General features: G+C 44.1%; 1 protein-coding gene across 1 annotated transcript in view; it reads left to right on the top strand.

Annotated features, from left to right (window-relative positions):
* Positions 1-18406, top strand: part of PTP4A3 (protein tyrosine phosphatase 4A3) — a 217956-nt gene that overhangs the window by 54473 nt on the left and 145077 nt on the right. Inside the window, exon 2 of the mRNA XM_043973401.1 lies at positions 16407-16552. The gene's annotated coding sequence lies outside the window, so the exon portion shown is untranslated. The remainder of the gene's footprint in view (positions 1-16406; positions 16553-18406) is intronic.

Below are 18406 nucleotides of genomic sequence, written 5' to 3'. Positions count from 1 at the left end.
CCAGATGAGGAAACTGAGGCAAACTGGGTTAAGTGACTTGTCCAGGGGCACCCAGCTAATAAGTGTCTGAGGTTGGAATTGAACTCAGGTCTTTCTGACTCTAGGTCTAGTGCTCTATCCACTGTGCCACCTAGCTGAACAGGAGACCAAACCTGACCAGGAGGAAAGGTCTTGCAGAACATTCTCACAACTGGTAACAACCAGCCTGAACTTCAAGTGATGAGGATCTCTGTACTACATAAGGTTGCTTGTTCCACTTTGGGATAGCTTTGATTGTTAGATAGTATTTCCAAATCTAATACGTCTTTCCCCTTGTCCTCCCAACTGTTAAAGTACCTCATTATCTCCATCTAAGGGTATGCAGGAGCTAGCTGGCACCAATGTAAGCTGACTCTACAGATTTCAGTGTGATTTCAGTAAGAAGGGAGTTGATAGTTCTGCTGTATCTGACCACGCCGGAGTTTTTATGTCACAGATTAGGAAGGATATTGATAATTGAAGAGTTTATTCAGTTGAAGGAAATTGAGGATGATTCGACTGCAGTCTATTATCCAGTGACTTGGGGGCAAGGATAGGGGGAAGAGGGTCATTGGTATCTGCTTATCTGCTTTTCAGGTATTTGAAGGGGTTTAAAAAAAAACATATTTTTACTATTTTCCAATTATATATAAGGATAGTTTACCACATTTGTTTTCACATATTTTTAGTTCCAAATTTTTTTCTCCCACTCTCCCTTTCCTTCCTCTTCCCCAAGAACGGGAAGCAGTCCTGATATAGATTGTATATGTACAATCACATTAAACATATTTCTACATTAGTCATCTTGCAAAAGAAGAATCTAAGCACAAGGGAAAACCCTCAAAAAAGAGGGAAAAAACAGTCCAAAAGTAGAAACAATAGGGTTCAATCTGCATTCATAATTCACAGTTCTTTTTTCTGGATGTTGAGAACATTTTCTATCATGAGTTTCTTTGAAACTGGTTTTGGATCATTGCACTGCTGAGAAGAGCCAAGCCTATCACCATTGTTCATCACACAAGTTGCTGTCACTGTGTACAATGTTCTCCTGGTTCTGATCCTCTCAGTCAGCATCAGTTCATGTAAGTCCTTCCAGGTTTCTCTGAATTCCTCCTGCTCATCATTTCTTACAGCACAATAGTATTCCATTACATTCATATACCACAAGTTGTTCAGCCATTCCCCAGTTGATGGGCATCCCTTCAAATTTCAATTCCTTGCCACCACAAAAAGAGCAGCTACAAATATTTTGTACATGTGGGTCCTTTTCCCTTTTTATGATCTCTTTGGGAAAAAGACCTAGTAGTGGTATTGTTGGGTTAAAGGGTATGCACAGCTTTATAGCCCTTGGGCTAGTTCCAAATTGCTCTCCAGAATGGTTGGATCAGTTCACAACCTCCACCAACAGTTCATTAGTGTTCTAATTTTTCCACAGCTTCTCCAACATTGATTATTTTCCTTTTTTGTCATATTAACCAGTCTGATAGGTGTGAGATGGTACCTCAGAGTTGTTTTAATTTGCATTTCTCTGATCAGTAGTGATTATGGGCATTTTTCATATGGGCAATAGATAGCTTTGACTTCTTCATCAGAAAATGAAGGGGCTTTTAAAAATGGAGTTAGGATTAAACTTGGGTTCACTCTGCCCCAGAAGGCAGAACTTAGGAACAGTGGGTGGAAGTTTCAAAGAGGCACATTTAGGCCTGATATAAAGAAACTTCCTAAACAGTTTGCAGTGGCCTGCCCCTGGGATGAGATATCCTTGCAGGAGACCTTCAGAAAATTTGGGGCTACTGTTAGGAATATTGTAAAGGGAATTCTTGTTTAGGTACAGGCTGGACCCACTGACTTTGAGAAGGTCGCTTCAAATTCTAAGGGTTTATGATTTGTGGTTCTGTCTCTGTCTATCTCTTCTTCCTCCCCTCTCTCCTATTTCTCTTTCCCATCTCTGGCCTCTATCTTCTTTCTGTCTCCCTCTTCTCCCCCCTTCCTCCCTCCCTATCTGTTCCTTCTATTTCTCTCCCTCTCCCTCTCCCCTCTCCCTCTCCCTCTCCCTCTCCCTCTCCCTCTCCCTCTCCTCTCCTCTCCCTCTCCTTCACCCTCTCCCTCTCCCTCTCCCTCTCCCTCTCCCTCTCCCTCTCCCTCTCCCTCTCCCTCTCCCTCTCCTTCACCCTCTTCCCTCTCCCTCTCCCTCTCCCTCTCCCTCTCCCTCTCCCTCTCCTCTCACCCTCTCCTTCACCCTCTCTCTCTCCCTCACACTCTCTCTCTCCCTCTCCCTCTTCCTCCCTCTCTGTACAGTAGAATGAAGAGGGACTGATCCTTTTCAACTGCTGGCATTAGAGGTGCCCTTTTGAGGACTTGATAAAGGTAGTTGGAAGGCTTTAGACTGAGCTCAGCCAGCTCTGCCTTTTATTCTCAGCACACAGTGATAGTAGAGTCTTCGAGCTTAGACCCCAATTCCCCAGCATTATGCAGGCATCTCTTCTATAACACCTCTCCAGATGCTTAGGTAGTCTCCTTCAGAATGTCCCTAGTGACTGGAAGCTCACTCCCCCATGCAGCAGCCAGCTTGGGCATGGGGAGATAGTTCTGATTGTTAGAAAGTTCTTGCTTTGGTTGAGCCCAGATTGGCTTCTGTGTGACTTCCTCCACCACTCGTAGTGGATCTACTGGGGCCAGGCAGAAGAAGTGTATTCCTGCTTCTTTGCACAGTCTCCTTTAAGAGGTTTAAAGGCCAGTCTCTTGTTCTTTCCCTTCCCTCCTCTCCCCTTTTTTCTGCAGCTTCAGTAGGGCCCTTCCCCCACTTAGAATGCAGTCTGAAGTCATCAGAATTTCGAGATCACTGCTGGGCCTACATTACCTGAAAATAAGCATCTCCTTGCCTCCTCGTGGAGAGGGGCAGGGCATCCAAGGTTCCATGGCCACTTATGAGGGAGAGTGTAGACCACATTTTTGTTGGGCCGTAGGTTGAATGGGCCAGTTTTTCAGCTGCCTCAAAACTCTGAGATTCAGTGATTCTATGAACAATTAATATTGGAAGAGAGGAGGTAATTCACATGAATAAGATTTTTCCTGTTGAACCAGCCATCATCCCAGGCTGGCAGTGGGTGGCTAATGACACAGTTATTTTCTGTTACATCGAGCGCTGAATCCAAGATGCTAAATTAAGCCACAGGTTGCCTTTCTCGTGCGGAATGCAGCACACCAACATGTTTTCTTGTTTTCTCTGCCTGCACTGTAGAATCTATCATAGAAAGCTGCCCCCATCTCCCTTTCCTTTTGCCTACCAAATAAAGTCCAGCCTCTAGTCTGACATTCAGGGCCCTCCACTACCCTATTATAGTACAGCTCTCTGGGTATATCTCTTTTAGGCCTCCCTGTCATGGTCTTTATCCTTGAGCCAAACCTTGTCCAAATTTCCCCACTTCTCTGCCTTTGCTTACATTCCCTTTGCACTGAATAAGAAAATTAATAATAGCTTACCTTTATGTAGCGTTTTATAATATGCAAAGTGTTTTATACATATACCCATACATGCATGCATACATACACTTTTACAACTTCCCAACAGCCCTGTGAGTTACGTAGGGCAAGTAATTTCTCTGTTTTATATTTTGTCAACAAGAATTTGTTAATCATTTTACTATGTGCCAAACACTGTGTTAAGTTCTGGGGGATACAAATATAGGCAAAATATATAGTCTCATCCCTTAAGGAGCACACATCCTAATGGGGAGAGGAGATATTATGAACTATGTATAGTAAAAGGGGGAGGGTGGTACAGTGGAGAGAGCACTGGGCCTGGAGTTAGGAAGACCTGAGTTAAAATTTTGGCCTTCGATCCTTACTATTTGTGTAATTCACTTGTCCTTTGTCTGCCTCAGTTTTCTTAGTCATAAAAAAGGATAATGGGGATAATTATAGCACCTATTTCCAAGGGTTGTCATGAAGGGCTTGTTCCCCTTTTCCCCCTTCTTCCTCATATTTGGTGTGTGTTACAATTCCTATTAGACTGTAAGCTCTTTGAAAGCAGGGGCAGTGTCTTCCCTAGAAGTGTAAAATCTCCAAGCTAGAATGATCTGAGAAGACATGGAATCCCGCATGCATCTGGATCAGGAGTCTTTTCTGCCCCTGTATCCTCAGACAGTGGACATCCCTTTGAAGACCTCTGGAAAATGGGAATTCATGATTTCCTGAGGCATCCCAGTTCCATTTTTAGTGTGAATCTCTCTCTTTGTGACTTTTTCTCTTCAGTTCCAATTCTTTCTTGCTTCTGATCAGGAATCTCAACATCTCTTTCGACATCTCTAACAAGTCTTTAACTAGCCTCTACTGGAATACCTCTAGTGACAGGGAGCTCACTACTTAATGAGACAGACCAGTCAACTTTCAGGGTATTGTTAAAGGAGTCAACCTCTCTCCCTCCCCAATCTTCCCTCCCCCCATAGCTATCTAAGTTGACAGTAATTTCTAGCCCCAAAGTACCTCAGCAGACTATGTTGCATGGAACAGACACTTAAAAGTTTTTGGGATTGGGCAGCAGATATTCAGTTAATGGTTCTGAACAGGGCATTAGTGAACAGGGCTGGTTTGAAAAAATCTGCCTGCCATTGATTTTTCTATTTTGGGCATTAGTCGATAATTGGCTTCCTTCTATGTTTGTTGGGTGTCTCTCTCACACACACATACTTGCCTGTGTTCCCCTTTTCCTTTCCTGTGTTCTCCACCCACTGGTGTCAGTGGGATGACAAGTCCCACTGCGCTTAAGCTCCCCTGTGGCCCGGGTTGTGGTTTTATTCCAAAGTCAGCCAGATGACAGCCCTTGGCTCAGGCCCTAGACCTAGTATCCAGAAGTTCTGAGAAAATCAAGGAGCATTTTTTTCCCTGCCCGAATTTGTTCATTTAGTGTCTGATTTTTTCTTTTTGGAGCGACCTGACCCTGAGGCTGAGAGCCCTGAGCACAGTACTGACAGCCACGTTTGTTTAGTTCCTGTGTGAAAAGGCCCCCGCAACTCAGCTGCCAAGTCAGGAGAAAGTTCCCAGGCATCAGACTGTGTCTTGTAGTGGGTTGGAGCTGCTCTGGGGTCGATCCAGAAAAAGGCCAAGCCAGCCTATTCCTCCCTCTAACTATAATAATAGTTCCCATTTTCCGTAGCACTTTTGGATTTATAAAGCACCCTCCTCATATTAACCCTGGAGATAGGCAGTGGAAAAGTTTATTATCCCCATTTTACACTTGTGGAAACTGAGGCCCAGGATCAAGCATTAGAGGTAGGATTTGACCTCAGTCCTCTTGGCCCTCACACCAGTGTTCTTTCTGTGTGACATGCTGCTTTCCTCAAGCTAATGAACTTAGAAGCTCGGTGCATCTCCTTCAAGTATTTGCTGAAATCTAATTCATCCAGCCATGTGATACCAGTGAAATGGAAATGATGATTTTTCTGTGTTGTAGTTTATATCTCATAACAGCATTGCACCGTAGAGGCAGACTGACATAGCTGGCCACTGGAGATGGGAAAATTTGTGTTCAAATCTTGCCCCAGGATTTGAGACTTGCTAGCAGTGGGAACCTTGGCAAATCCCTCAGCCTCCATAAAATGAGGATAATAATGGTACCTATCTCACAGGGTTGTAGTGAAGATTGAATGAAATAATGCATGTAGAGATTTAAAAACCTAAAGCACTCTGTAATTATCAGCTATTGTTATCGGCGGTTTACAAATGAACATTTACATTGGTTACCACATTAATTTATTGGAACAACCCCTAAAAGTCAGACTCTATCAATTTCCAAAGATCTTTCTTCCCTTACAACTTTCTTGAAGGATAGTATAAATATTATTCCATGTTTCATAGCAGAGGAAACTGAGATTCAGATGGGTAGAGATGAGGTGACCTCGTCTCTCTCCATAATGCTCATATTTTCTTAGTGAAGGAGTATCAAAGATCATCTAATTCAGCAACAACTCAGAGTAAAAATATCTTCTATGCCATTCCTGACAAGTGGTCACCTCATTTTTGTTCAAACACCTCTAAAAGAAGGATATTCAGTCCTTTGTGAAATGCCCTTTCCATTCTGAGACAGTAGTTTTTGAAGACTAGGACTATGTCCCTTCTAAAACTTCTAGGTGCCAAAATGTCCCTTATATCTTGAGCTGCTTCTTATAGGATATTAAGTTACCTCTCCATTCTAGTTGCCCTCCTGTGGACATGTCAGCTTGGCCATGTCTCTCTGAATATGTAGTATCCAGAACTTAATACTACAGATATTCTCTGTTCAGGGCAAAGGTCAGTGTTGTTGGGTTGTTTTAGTCATGTCCAACTCTCCATGACCTCGTTTGGGATTTTCTTTGGCAAAGATACTGGAGTGGTTTGCCATTTCATTTTCCAGCTCATTTTCCAGATGAGGAAACTGAGGCAAACATGGTGAAGTGACTTGCCTAGGATCACAAACTAATGAGTTTCTGAGACCAGATTTGAATTCAGGTCCTCCTGACTCTAGGGCCGGTGCTCAATTCTCTTAGCCACCTAGTTGCCCTGGTGAAAATATTATCTCTTAGTTTTGAAAACGATGCCATTCTTAATACAGTCCAAATTTGAATGGGCTTTTTTGGGGTTTGCTTTATCAAGCTGTGGACTCATCTTATCTTTGAAGCCCATTAAAACTCCCATGCCTTTTTCTCAGAAAGCCTTGTCTAGTTATGCTTCTCATCCATACGTGTGCAGTTTATTTTTTGAACTCAACAGAAGCACTTCACATTTATTCATATTATATTTCATATTCTTAGCTTATATTCATTGTTCTAGCCTATGGATCTTTTGGAATTTGGATGCTGTTGTCCTTATTAGTTATCTCTCCTAGCATAATGTCATGTACAAATATTGAACAAAGCTGGGCTGACAACAGAGAGCTCTGTGCAAACCCTCAAGACCTTCCAGTCTCTGGGATCACTTATTCCCCAGTAAGGTTCCATGGCCAGAATCTCAAAGGCTGGTATCAGGTTACGTGGTTGTTCATCTAGTCTCCTTAACTTTCTACCTGGTTCCAACAACAGATTTCACCTTGTTTTCCTGTGCTTGAGTTTTCAACTTAGGGTCCTTCCTTGCTAATCCACTTTCTTCAAGACTGGAGACTTATATTGTATCTCCTTCCAGTTCTGCCACCCAATCTTCCAAATTCAGTTCATTATACGTTATTGGATTTAGAGTCAGAAGCCGAGTTGGAGTGATTGTTGCCACATAACTGTGTGAATTAGGGAAAACATCTAACTTCTATCTGGATGTGGTGGTGGATGCCTGTAATCCCTGCTGTTAAGGGGAGGCTGAAATTGGCAAATCTCCTGAGCTCCGGAGTTCCAAGCTACAGTGAGCTAAGCTGATCAATGTCCACACTGAGTTTGACATTAATCTGATAAGCCCTGGAGAGCTGGGGGCCACCAGGTTGCTGAGAGAGGGGAATACCAGCCCAGATTGGAAATGGAGCAAGTCAAAGCCCTGTGACAGCCAGAGTGAGATTGAGTCTGTGTAGCCCCTGCACGTCTAGCCTGGGCAAGATAGGGAGACTTTTAAAAAATCACTTAATTTCCTTGGGCTTAACTTTCAGAATGCTTCTAAAATACTGCAGAAGAAGCAGCCATTGTTAAAATACTCAGAAAACCCTTGAATTTCATTCTGGGTTTTTTTTGGGGGGGGGGGAGGTAAAACTAGGAGCAGTGGGTGGAACTGTAAAAAGGAAGATTTGAGCATGATATAAAGAAAAACGTGTTAATAATGAGAATTATCTCAAAACATAACGGGTTGCCTTGGATGTAGCCAATTCACCTGCATTGAGCTCTTCAAGCAAAGTCCTAGATTGGATGGCCACTTGGTGTGTTTTCTGTAGAGGGATTCCTGATGGTTTCCCAGGTTTCAACACTGAGATGTTCTCACAGTTTTCACCACCTTTCAACACGGAGATTCTGTGAAAGTCTCTGTTGATTACAAATGAGGTTTCTGATTGTGGTTTAGCTGAGGTCTGTCTCTGACTGGTTCAGACCACAGACAGCGACTGGTTCTGCCCCCTAGTGACCTAGAGTCCAATTCTCATCATTCTCCCTACCCTTTTGTTGGCTCTCTTCACTTCCACTGAACCCTTGTTCTGATATCCAAAATGCTATCCCATCTGCTCCCTCACTTTATTGGGGAATGGGAAGCCAGCCAATCTCCGACTTCTGCTCTTTCTTCTTATCCCTTTTTCAAACCCATGCTGACCCTGTGTCCAGTTCTCACCCTCTTCTTTGCCCCATGGTTGGTCTCACTGAGGCTGGTGAAGCCTATATTCTGGCTCAGGCTGAAGATCCTTAATGAACTAATAATCCTTAAGGGAAAGCCTCTTGCCTCTGACCAGTTCCCTTCCTGATCCTCTTCTCTCTTACTCCCCACCCCCATAACCCCCCAGTCATATAGGATTCTCCCCTAGGGGAGTGTATCCTTTTTTAAATTCTCATCCTCTCTCTATCAGAGAAAGATTCCTCAAGCAGTCCTCTGTCTTCTGGAACCTTCTCATCCTTCCTTCTCTCAAAAGCTCTCCATGTGTGTTTTTTGTCCCATTTAATTCAATTCAGCAAACATTCAGATTAGGATGACGTGGTGGGTATAGTGAGTACAGGGGCTCAGAGTCAGAAAAACTTGGGTTCCAGTCCTGCCTCTAATACTTACTATGCAACCATAAACAGATCACTCCATCTGAGTCTCAGTAGCCTCATTTGTAAAATGTAGAGCTTGGAGTAGATCTACCCTCCCGCCCCCAGCTGCTGTTGCTTCTCTCTCTGGTTACCTTGTGTGGATCTTGTATTGATTTGTTTATGGATATGTTGTCTCCCACATTAGAATAGAACCTTCTTGAAAGAAGGGACTGGTTTTGGCCTTTACTTTGAATCTCTGCTTAGCCTGGCCGATTGATTGATGGTCTCTAAGTCCTTTCCAGCTCTGAATCTCCAAGCACCTCCCATGTGCTACCAGGGCCCAATGCTTGGTGCTGAGATACAAAAATGAAAAGCTATAGTCTGTACTTAAGGAGTTTATGATAGAGAAGCATCATGGGGTCATAGAGAGAGGGCTAGATGTGAAGTCCGGAGACCTGGGGCCACGTCCTCGTGTGCAGAGTAGTTCTCAGGCAAGTTGCTTCCCCTCTTCAAGCCTCAGTTTTCCTCATTTGTAAAATGGGATGATAAAGACACTCCTTCTTCAGAGTTGTTGTCATTATAGTTTAATAATGTGGATGTGTGTGTGTGGTATGTACAAATAAGCGTGTTGCAAGGCAGAATGAAAGAAATGTAAAGTAATTATATCAAGTACTTTGAGAATTTAAGAGGGAGAAATCCCTTCGAAAAGGAGAGGTGGATCATAGAATCTCAGAGTTGAAAGGGACCAGTAGTCATCCATCTATAGAAAGCCTGTATCCCGAACAGGAACTCCCTCTTATCATAGGCCTGAAAAATAGCCACATCCAGCCTCAGTTTGACAAAACTTCGGGAAGGAAAGCACTACCCTCTCCCTTCCTGAGATAGTCCTGTCCTGCTTTTGGACAGTTCTAGTTGTTAGCTACTAATAAGCATTTATTAAGTGTTTACTGTGTGCCAAGCACTGTACCTCTTATGCCATAGATTCTCCTATGCAGTCTAAGGCCTGACTTCTGCACCACTTTTCCCTCCTTTAGTCCTGGTTCTGCCTTCTGGGCCAAACAGAGCAAGTCATTATGTCAGCCCTTCAGCTACTCAACAATATGATCATGGCCCTTCCCCTAACTTTTCTCTTCTCCAGGATAAATACCCATGGTTTTTTCGGCAGATTCTTTTCTTGCATGTTCTCTGTCGTCCTAGTCATCTTCCTAAAATGCTTTATCTTGTCAATATTTTTTTTAATGTAACTCTCAGAACTGAACAAAATCCATGTGGTCTCACAGGGTGGGCTGTCACATTTGTCCAGATGCTGTGAATCGCTTGGTGCAGCCTCCAATTCCATTGGGTTTTTGGGACCATCTGTGTCACACTGAGTTTTTATTATGTTAAATCTCAGCTATTTCCTCTACAAACTGTTGTCTAGCCATATTCTCCATTACATACTTGGCAGTTTGGATTTTGAACCTTGTGAATTCCGATCTAATATGGAACTTTACATTTATCCCTATTAAATTTCAGGAGGAGGAGGAGGAGGAGGAGGAGGAGCAAGATGAAGAGAAGGAGGGAGAAAGGAGGAAGGGGAAGAGTCATAGTGGCAGCAGTGTTTATGGTGATCTTATGGCATAATTTAAGGAAGGATAAATAGCTGGCATTTGTATAAGATTTATATAAGGTTGTTTAAGGTTTACATTTGTTTTCTCATTTGGTACTCAATAACTCTGCTGGTAGGGCTATTATTATCTCCATTTAACAAATGAGGAACTGTGGCAAACAGATCAAGTGACTGTCCAGAGTCACATAAGCTAGTAAGTATTTGCGGCTAGATTTGAATTTAGGTCTTTCTGACTGCAAGACCCAGCATACTATCCATTGCACCAATGATCTACCTCAAGATCTTATGATCTTCAATTTCATAATCACCTTCAATCTCTCCATCTTATCAATGCCCTTTGTAAAATGTACACCAGATTGAACAGAATTCTCCATGTGAGGTCTAGCCAAATTAAGAAGATAGTGGGACTTTCTCCTCCCTAGTCTTGGATACTCTGCCTCTTAATCCAGCCTAAGGTTCACATTAGTAATCATCTATTGATTTACGTTGAGTTTATAGCCCCCTTGCAAGTAGAGATCGTTTCATTCTATGTCCTTACCTCCCTAGACCCTAGTATAGTGCCTGTACATAGAATCTAGTCCAGGCCCATAGTAGGAATTGACTAAATTATTGTTGATAGAGCTTCTTCAGACTTCTTTCTAGTGACACCCACTTCGTTCTTTAACTGTGAAGTTGATTTTTTGGACCTGTCCTGATGTTCTAGTCTGTCAGGCTCTTTTGGAATCTCAACTCTGTCATTCAGATGCTAACTACCCTTAGCTTTGTCACCTTCACATTTTATAAACATGCCCTTGATGGCCGTATAGAAGCTATTCATTTTGTTGAAAGTAAACTTCATGGACCAAGCATAGATACCAGGAACATTCCATTGGAAGCTTCCTTCCAAGTTGACATGAAGCCATTAATGACGATTCTTTAGGTCTGCCCATTTAACCAGTTCCTAACTGTATTAACATATGCCCTTAAAATTCTCCTTTTCTCACAAAAAATAGCATGAGATTTTTATCACCAGCTTGCTAAAATTTGAGTGCAACCAAATTTGTAGCATTTCTCATGTCTATTAGCCTAGTAATCCTGTCAAAAAAGGATATAAAATTAGTCTAGCTTGACCCGTTCTTGCAGAAGCCAGGCCTCGGCTCACTGTTCTCTTTTTCTAGACATTCACTATCCTTTATTATTTATTTTCAAGAACTGTGTCTGAGATAGAAATTAAGCTCACTCGACTGTAGTTTGCAGATGCTCTCTCCTCTCCCTTCCCCTCCCCACTGATGGCTATGAATCTGCCTCCTTGCATTAGAGATCTTGATGTATCTCTGTTTTCCCGAATTTTTGTGTGTTGGTTTAGAGACATCTGAAGGAAAGGATTTTATTGCCTGCTCCTTTCTTGTATTTTGTCTCCTGTGAATTCTGGATGTTCCTGGGGCTGATCTTCTTTGATATTATAGCTACTTCCTGGGGTAATTGGCTTCCTGGATGTATTTATAGGCAGTTTGCTCCCAGGTTCTTCCTTTGCAATCTAAAATCCTTTTCATTTGTATGATTTGGAAGACTCCATGCAAATATATTCTTGCCAACCCTTTTAGGTACATTTCTCCTCTGACCAGGAGTATGTTGTTCCCATATTTTAAGCCATGTTTCAGGGGTCAGGTGCTCTGTTCTTAACCTTCTGCCATCCCAAAGCTGCATTTCTTTTCAGCAGATCTGGGAAGCGGGACGAAACATTCCCTGTGTCCTCTAAGAACTTCACTTCCTTCCCCAAGGCTTTTTAGCAGCAATTTTCTAGCTCTTTCTGGAACTATTACTGACATCTACAAGAGTTACCAAAAGTTGGTGGCCATCTCATGTTGTGACAAGTCTTGAGAAGTTCTGTGGAACTTCTTAAGTACTTTGTGCTCCAAGAATTACACGATTCCAAACCTCCTAAGTGTCAGTTTAAGGGCAGTAACTAGATTGTCTTTCCTAAAGGAGCCATTTAAACCATCTCAAGCCCTTAGCATCCCGTTCACTACCTTATTCTTCCTTAGAACTTTGAGTGATCTTGCTAGTCATGGCCAGTGAGGTCCCACATTGACTTCGTGCTCCATCATCACAGAGCCCTCAGTGGTGGATACCCCCTTATTAACTAGTTGTTCCCCATTCTTCTCCTCAGTTTCCAGAGGAATCTTCCAGATTTGCAGGTCTGACCATGTCTCTCTCTTTACTCAGTACATTTTGGGGGCTCCTCATTACCTCCAGGATCAAACGTAAAGTCTTTTATTTTGGCTTTTAAAGCCCTTCATTACCCAGGATCCCCCCACCCCGCTTTTCCAGTCTTCTTACACCTCACTCCACTCCATATACTCTACAATTCAGTGACACTGGTCTCCTTGATGTTCCACATACATGACACTCCATCTCTGACTGTACATTTTGTCTTTTGGGGGGGGGGAGGCGTTACCCGATACATTCTTTTTTTTCTCACTGTGCATTTTCACTGGCTGTTCCAGCGTTATGGAATCCTTGTCTTTCCTTGTCTTCTCCTCCTCAATTTCTCCAGGTCTAAGCTAAAACCCGACCCTCTGCATGAAGCTTTTGCTTGGTGCCCCTAATGCCAATGCTTCCTCTGTGAGTTACTTCAGTTATCCTTCACATCGATCGTGTTTGTACGTTTTTGTTTGTATGTAGTTTTCCCCATTAGTCTGGGAGCAACTTGAGAGCAGGGACTGTTTTTACCCTCTTTTGTGCCCCCCCCAGTCTTCAGCTCATAGTAGACTTATTGACTTGACTGTGAGGGACTTTTCTCCCCCTTCATCCTCATGCTTCCTCTTCCATATCATCTGAATCTGCTTGAAAATCCTCTTCGTCTGCCTGCTATCCTCTTATCCCTGTCCTTCTCTGACCTGCTACTCCACATTCTTTTATTGTTTGCTCTCTAGAATCCTTGATCTTTGAATACCCCTAGATTTCTTCACTCCACACTCTTTCTATTTTCTTGTATTTGTGGGATCCAGAGTCTCCCTTGAGAACATTACACTCCTGCCTGCTACTGAGTGCTACTTCTCTTATTCCTTCCCTACCTAAGCACTGGGGCAGCCGGAGAAGGATTCCAAGTTCTCATTCCCACTTCTATGACTGTCCCTGTCATCATTATTCAGCAGTCCCTTTTCCATGGAGTTTTTTTCTATCCCACCTTTCTCACCTAGTCCTACTCCCTGCACTATCACATACCTTCCTACAGGTCATGATTTCTTCTTTTCTTACAGAAGTCAGCACCTGACACAGGCTTCCTATCTTCTTCAGTCCTGACCCCAGACTTCAGTGTACACATCACTGTCCTCTTGGGACCCCCCAAATACCCCACTGTGACTTCCCAGGTCATCGGCTTCCTTACCTCCCATGACTGATTCTTCATTTTACCTCACCTGCATGCAAGTATGGTCATCCCCATGGTCTGCCCATCACCCTACTTTTTTACCTTCTTTGAAAGTCTTCTCCCAAACCCTTCAATCTTTCCTTCTGCCTCCTTCTTCTTAAAGCAGCACTTTGTTGTCCTGATGACCTCCAGTGCCGGCTGCCTTTCCTTGTTCTTCTGGTTTATTGTCTGGGCTCGGTTCTTTCTTTTTTTCCTTCACCAGTTTGAATGTTTGGGTCATCATTATCAGAGATCCTTGAATCCACTGCCTCCTGGTCCTGTCTTCAGTCGCATGTTGCCAACCACAGGCCTGGGTTGCTCCAACTATCCGCCCTTGTTGTTCCCACACGAGCTGCTGCTGAATATTCCAGGAGAAAGCCCATAACCATTCCAGATGGGTTACACTACCCTGATCTCAATGGGGTCCTCACTGCTGGATGAAATCCTTTATTCTTCACCAGTGGTCTCTTAATCGTGCTTTCCACAGCAAGTGTTTCAAGCCTTTATGCCTCCTATGCCTCCTACACCACCACCTCCCTCTTCTTTCAGCAGATGAGCTGGCTTCCTACTTTGCTGAGAAAATAGAGGCCATCCGTCACGAGCTCCCTCTTCTCCCCCACTCCACATCTCAAAAGCCCTCTTCGCTTATCCTCTGTTCTCTCCTTGGCTTTCCTTTCTGATGCAGAGGTGGGCCTGTTCTTTGCCAAGCCTGACTCCTTCACTTAGGCTCTTGATTCTCTTTCCTCCAGGCTCCTCTGGGAGCTTGCTTCGCTTAATAAGTTTCTTCTCTTTCTCTTCATTTTCTCCAGATCCACTTAATAATTGCTAGCATTGATATAGCTCTTCAGGTTTTAGAAGACTCCGTTCTCTTGGGGATAAAGAGAGGTGTTGGTATACACACACAGACACATTCATAGACACACATACTTCTCTTTATCTTCAAGAAAACTCAGTGAGGAAGGTGTTATTATCCCAGTTTTACAGATGAGGAAACTAAGACAAACAGTGGTAAACTTGCTCAGGTAATTTGCTCAAGAACAAACAGCTAAGAAGTGTCTGAGGCAGGATTTGAACTCAGGTCTTCTCGATTTCCCCACCCTAACTACTGCACCATCTAATTGCCTAGGTGTCATTTTCCTGTCCAACCCGAGTCTCTACTTTCAATTAGACTGCTATACAAGAGTGGAGAGAATCAAGTGCTTAAAGCATCTGATACAGACTAACTCATTTGTGCTTGGGATGGCCAGGAAAGAGAGCTGAATGCAGGTTAAGTGGTCTGAAAGAATGACCAGAACTTTAGAATCTTGCAGCTGAGACCAACTGTGCAATCTCTGCTTAAAGCAGGATTCTCTGCACAGTATCCTTGACAGGAGGCCATCCAGCCTCCACTTGAAGATCTCCTCTATGGGCTAAGCTTTCTTTTTCTCCCTTTCAGTCAGTGTGAGTCATTTGTGGTGCAATGGATAGAGCACCTGGGCTTGAAGTCAGGACTTGTCGTCTTCTTCTTTTTTATTTATTTATTTATTTTTTGGTGAGGCAATTGGGGTTAGGTGACTTGCCCAGGGTCACACAGCTAGTAAGTGTCAAATGTCTGAGGCCAGATTTGAACTCGGGTCCTCCTGACTCCAGGACCGGTGCTCTATCCAGCGACACCTAGCTGCCCCAGGATTTGTCTTCTAATCCCGACTCAGACATGAGCTAGCTGTGTGACCCTGGGAAAGTAATTTAACATCTCTGTATCTCAATGACCTCATCTGTAAAATGAGGCAGTGGGACCTAGACCTCTAACTCTATGATCCCAAGATAGCCCATTCAGCTTTCAAATAGCCCTAGTATTTGGGAGCTTCTTCCTTCAGTGATCTGAACACAGTCCTGCTGATACCATTGCTCTCTGGGGCTGAGCAAAACAAGGGGATACACGAAGATGCTTTTGAGATGTGGAGCGAGGGAGGAGAGGGAGCTCATGGCATATGACCCTCTTCCGCATGGCAGCCCTTGGATAAGGATAGCTATTATACCTCCCATGAACTTCCTCTCTCAATCCCTCAGTCAGTAAGCATTTCTCAAGCACTTACTATGTGCCAGGAACTCCTGCTCAGTGCTGGGAAATTCCTCGTCACTGAAGAGTTCATATTCTAGGTCAAACCCCCGTTGTTTCTTCACCAGTCCTCCTGTTGCCTTTTTATGAAAGAGGTGAATTATGAGCTGGCCTTGCTAGGGAGGGAGAGAGATAGGGAGGAGCAAGGTGTCAGATCTGATACCCAACTGGTTTCCGTCAGTATGGATTGGGGTCTGACGGCCCCCTGAAGTCCCTCCCAGCCCTTTGATCTATAATTCTGTGGAAAGGCAATATAAGGCAGGATTCAGCATCAGAAGCCCCCTGGGCTTTGTGAAGCCTCGTCTTGGCCTTCCTTCCAGCGTCTCCTTGGCCCCTCTCCTCCCCACCCTTCTTCCTAGGAGAACCAGAAATCCCAGTTTGTGAATCAGCATTTTCTCCTCCCACACAGGCCCCCCCCCCAGCCCATCCCAATCACCCATGTAGTAGAGGAGGTGTGGAGGAAGGACTCTCTCCTGCTGCTGGAGAAATACCTTCCTCTGGCAGACACCCTGCATCCCCCTTGTCCTGAGGTGGTTGTGTCGCCAGCACCAGGCCTCCCTCCTCAGTGTTATCCTCTGGGCCCCAGCCAGCTCAAGCTCCGCTTTTTTGCTTTCTCCTGTTTCTTAGATCTACAGCATGGCTCAATCCTGAAAGCCACAGGCCAGAGGAGGAGGAAATCCAAGGGGAGACTGGGCACGGTGGAGAACCGGGGATGTGGAGGCTGAGGCCAGCGGGCTGTGTTATCCCTGCAGGGGCCAGGGCTCCCCACTGAGGTATGTGCATACAGGGACTCGTCCTCTTCTTCTTCTCTGCCTTTTCCTCTTGTTTCCATACGGTCGCTCTTATTTGGAGAGATGGCCACTGACCTGAAACCAGGCAAGGCTCTCCAGACAGAAGACGATTGGTGTGCACGTATGCCAGGCTTCGGTGGCCTGGGAAGGCTGGAGGTGGCAGGCTTGCAGACTTGTGTACAGGGAATATTAAAGATAAAGGGGATCTTGGAACACAGGCTGTCAGAGCTGGGAGGGGGAACCTTAGAGACCCATCAAGCCAAACCTTCACTTCACCGTGGAGGAGCCTAAAGCCCAGAGAAAGAAGAGACTTGCTCATCCGTGGTCATGCGTCAGTTCAGTGGCAGAGTGCCCAGGACAAGTACTTTTTGCCTACATCAGGCTTTTACGTCAAATTGTCCAAAGGCATTATAAGTAATATGAGAGGGAGAAAGGTATAATTTTGAATTAATTTCTAAGATCTTCATTGTCTTTAATCAGTACCTGGTTCCAGGACATATTAACTCCAAGTTACTGTGGAATAACATAGAGAGGCAGCACTGCATAATGGAAAGAACAAGGGATTTGGGGATTCTGAAAAGCCTGGGCTAGAATCCTGCAATTTCCTACTTATAACTGGCGTGACCTTGTCCACTTACTGCAGCTTTTTTTTTTTTTTTTGTCTGTAAAATGAGTGCATTGGGGGCACTAGGTGGTGCAGTGGATAGAGCACCGGCCCTGGAGTCAGGAGTACCTGAGTTCAAATCCAACCTCAAACACTTAACACTTACTAGCTGTGTGACCCTGGGCAAGTCACTTAACCCCAATTACCTCACTTAAAAAAAAAATGAGTGCATTGGACTGGATAAGATCCCATCAGCTCTAAAGCCTGTGATCTTATTTAATAGAGCTTAAATTAAATTAAATGAGAGGAAGAAGATCCTAAGATCTTAGATCTGCAGCTACCAGAGATCTCTGTATCTAATCTAGTTCAACCCTTTCATTTTATAGATGAAGAGACTAAGTAAGGCCCTGAGTGGGCAATGACTTACCCAAGGTCACATAGGCAGGCAAGGCAGCAGGTGCTTACTATTTGCCAGCCCTTGTGCTAAATATGAGGATACAAAGAAAGGCAAAAATCCCTCCCGCCAAGGGACTTCCATTCTAATGGGTGAGGGAAGATGCAAACCACCAAATACATACAAGATATGTACAATCTCTACAAAGTGAATAGGAGGTGGTCTCAGAGGGGAGGCCCTAAGGGCAGCTCGGTGATGGAGCAGGTAGAACACCACCAGCCTTGAGCTCAGATTTGACCTTAGACATTACTAGCTTTGTGCTGTGGGGCGAGAAGCTGAACCTTTTTTTCAGCTAGGTTTCCTCAGTTGTAAAATGGGAATAATAACAACACTTCTCTCTCAGGGTAGCTGTGAGGATCAAATGAGACAATATTTGTAAAGCACTTAGCACACAGTTCTTGGCACATAGTTGGTGCTTCATAAATGCACATTTTCTTCTTTCCTTTTATCACACTAATTCACCTCTGTCCTCCTCCCTGCCTGCTTTCTCCTTCATTTCCAGAGTACCTACTTTGAGTTTAGGGCTAGGAACATAATATAAAATTATCTCTGCCCTCATGGGCACTGATCAATATTATGCTACTTAGAGTGTCACGGAGTCTGGCAGCACCTCGGCAAAGGGAAAATTCCCATTCACCTGAGCCAGGGATGAAGGGATGGTTCATGGAAGACAAATCCTTTGAAATGGATCTTGGAAGGATTTGAACAATTGGTAAAGATAGGACAGGAGGCTCTTCCAGACCCAGGGCAGGGCATGACCCAGTGTGTAACAGCACAG

Source organism: Dromiciops gliroides, chromosome 1 (assembly GCF_019393635.1).
Source record: "Dromiciops gliroides isolate mDroGli1 chromosome 1, mDroGli1.pri, whole genome shotgun sequence".
Classification (NCBI taxonomy): domain Eukaryota; kingdom Metazoa; phylum Chordata; class Mammalia; order Microbiotheria; family Microbiotheriidae; genus Dromiciops; species Dromiciops gliroides.
The sequence above is the reverse complement of the archived record's forward strand: the minus strand, read 5'-3'. Positions and strand labels throughout refer to the sequence as shown.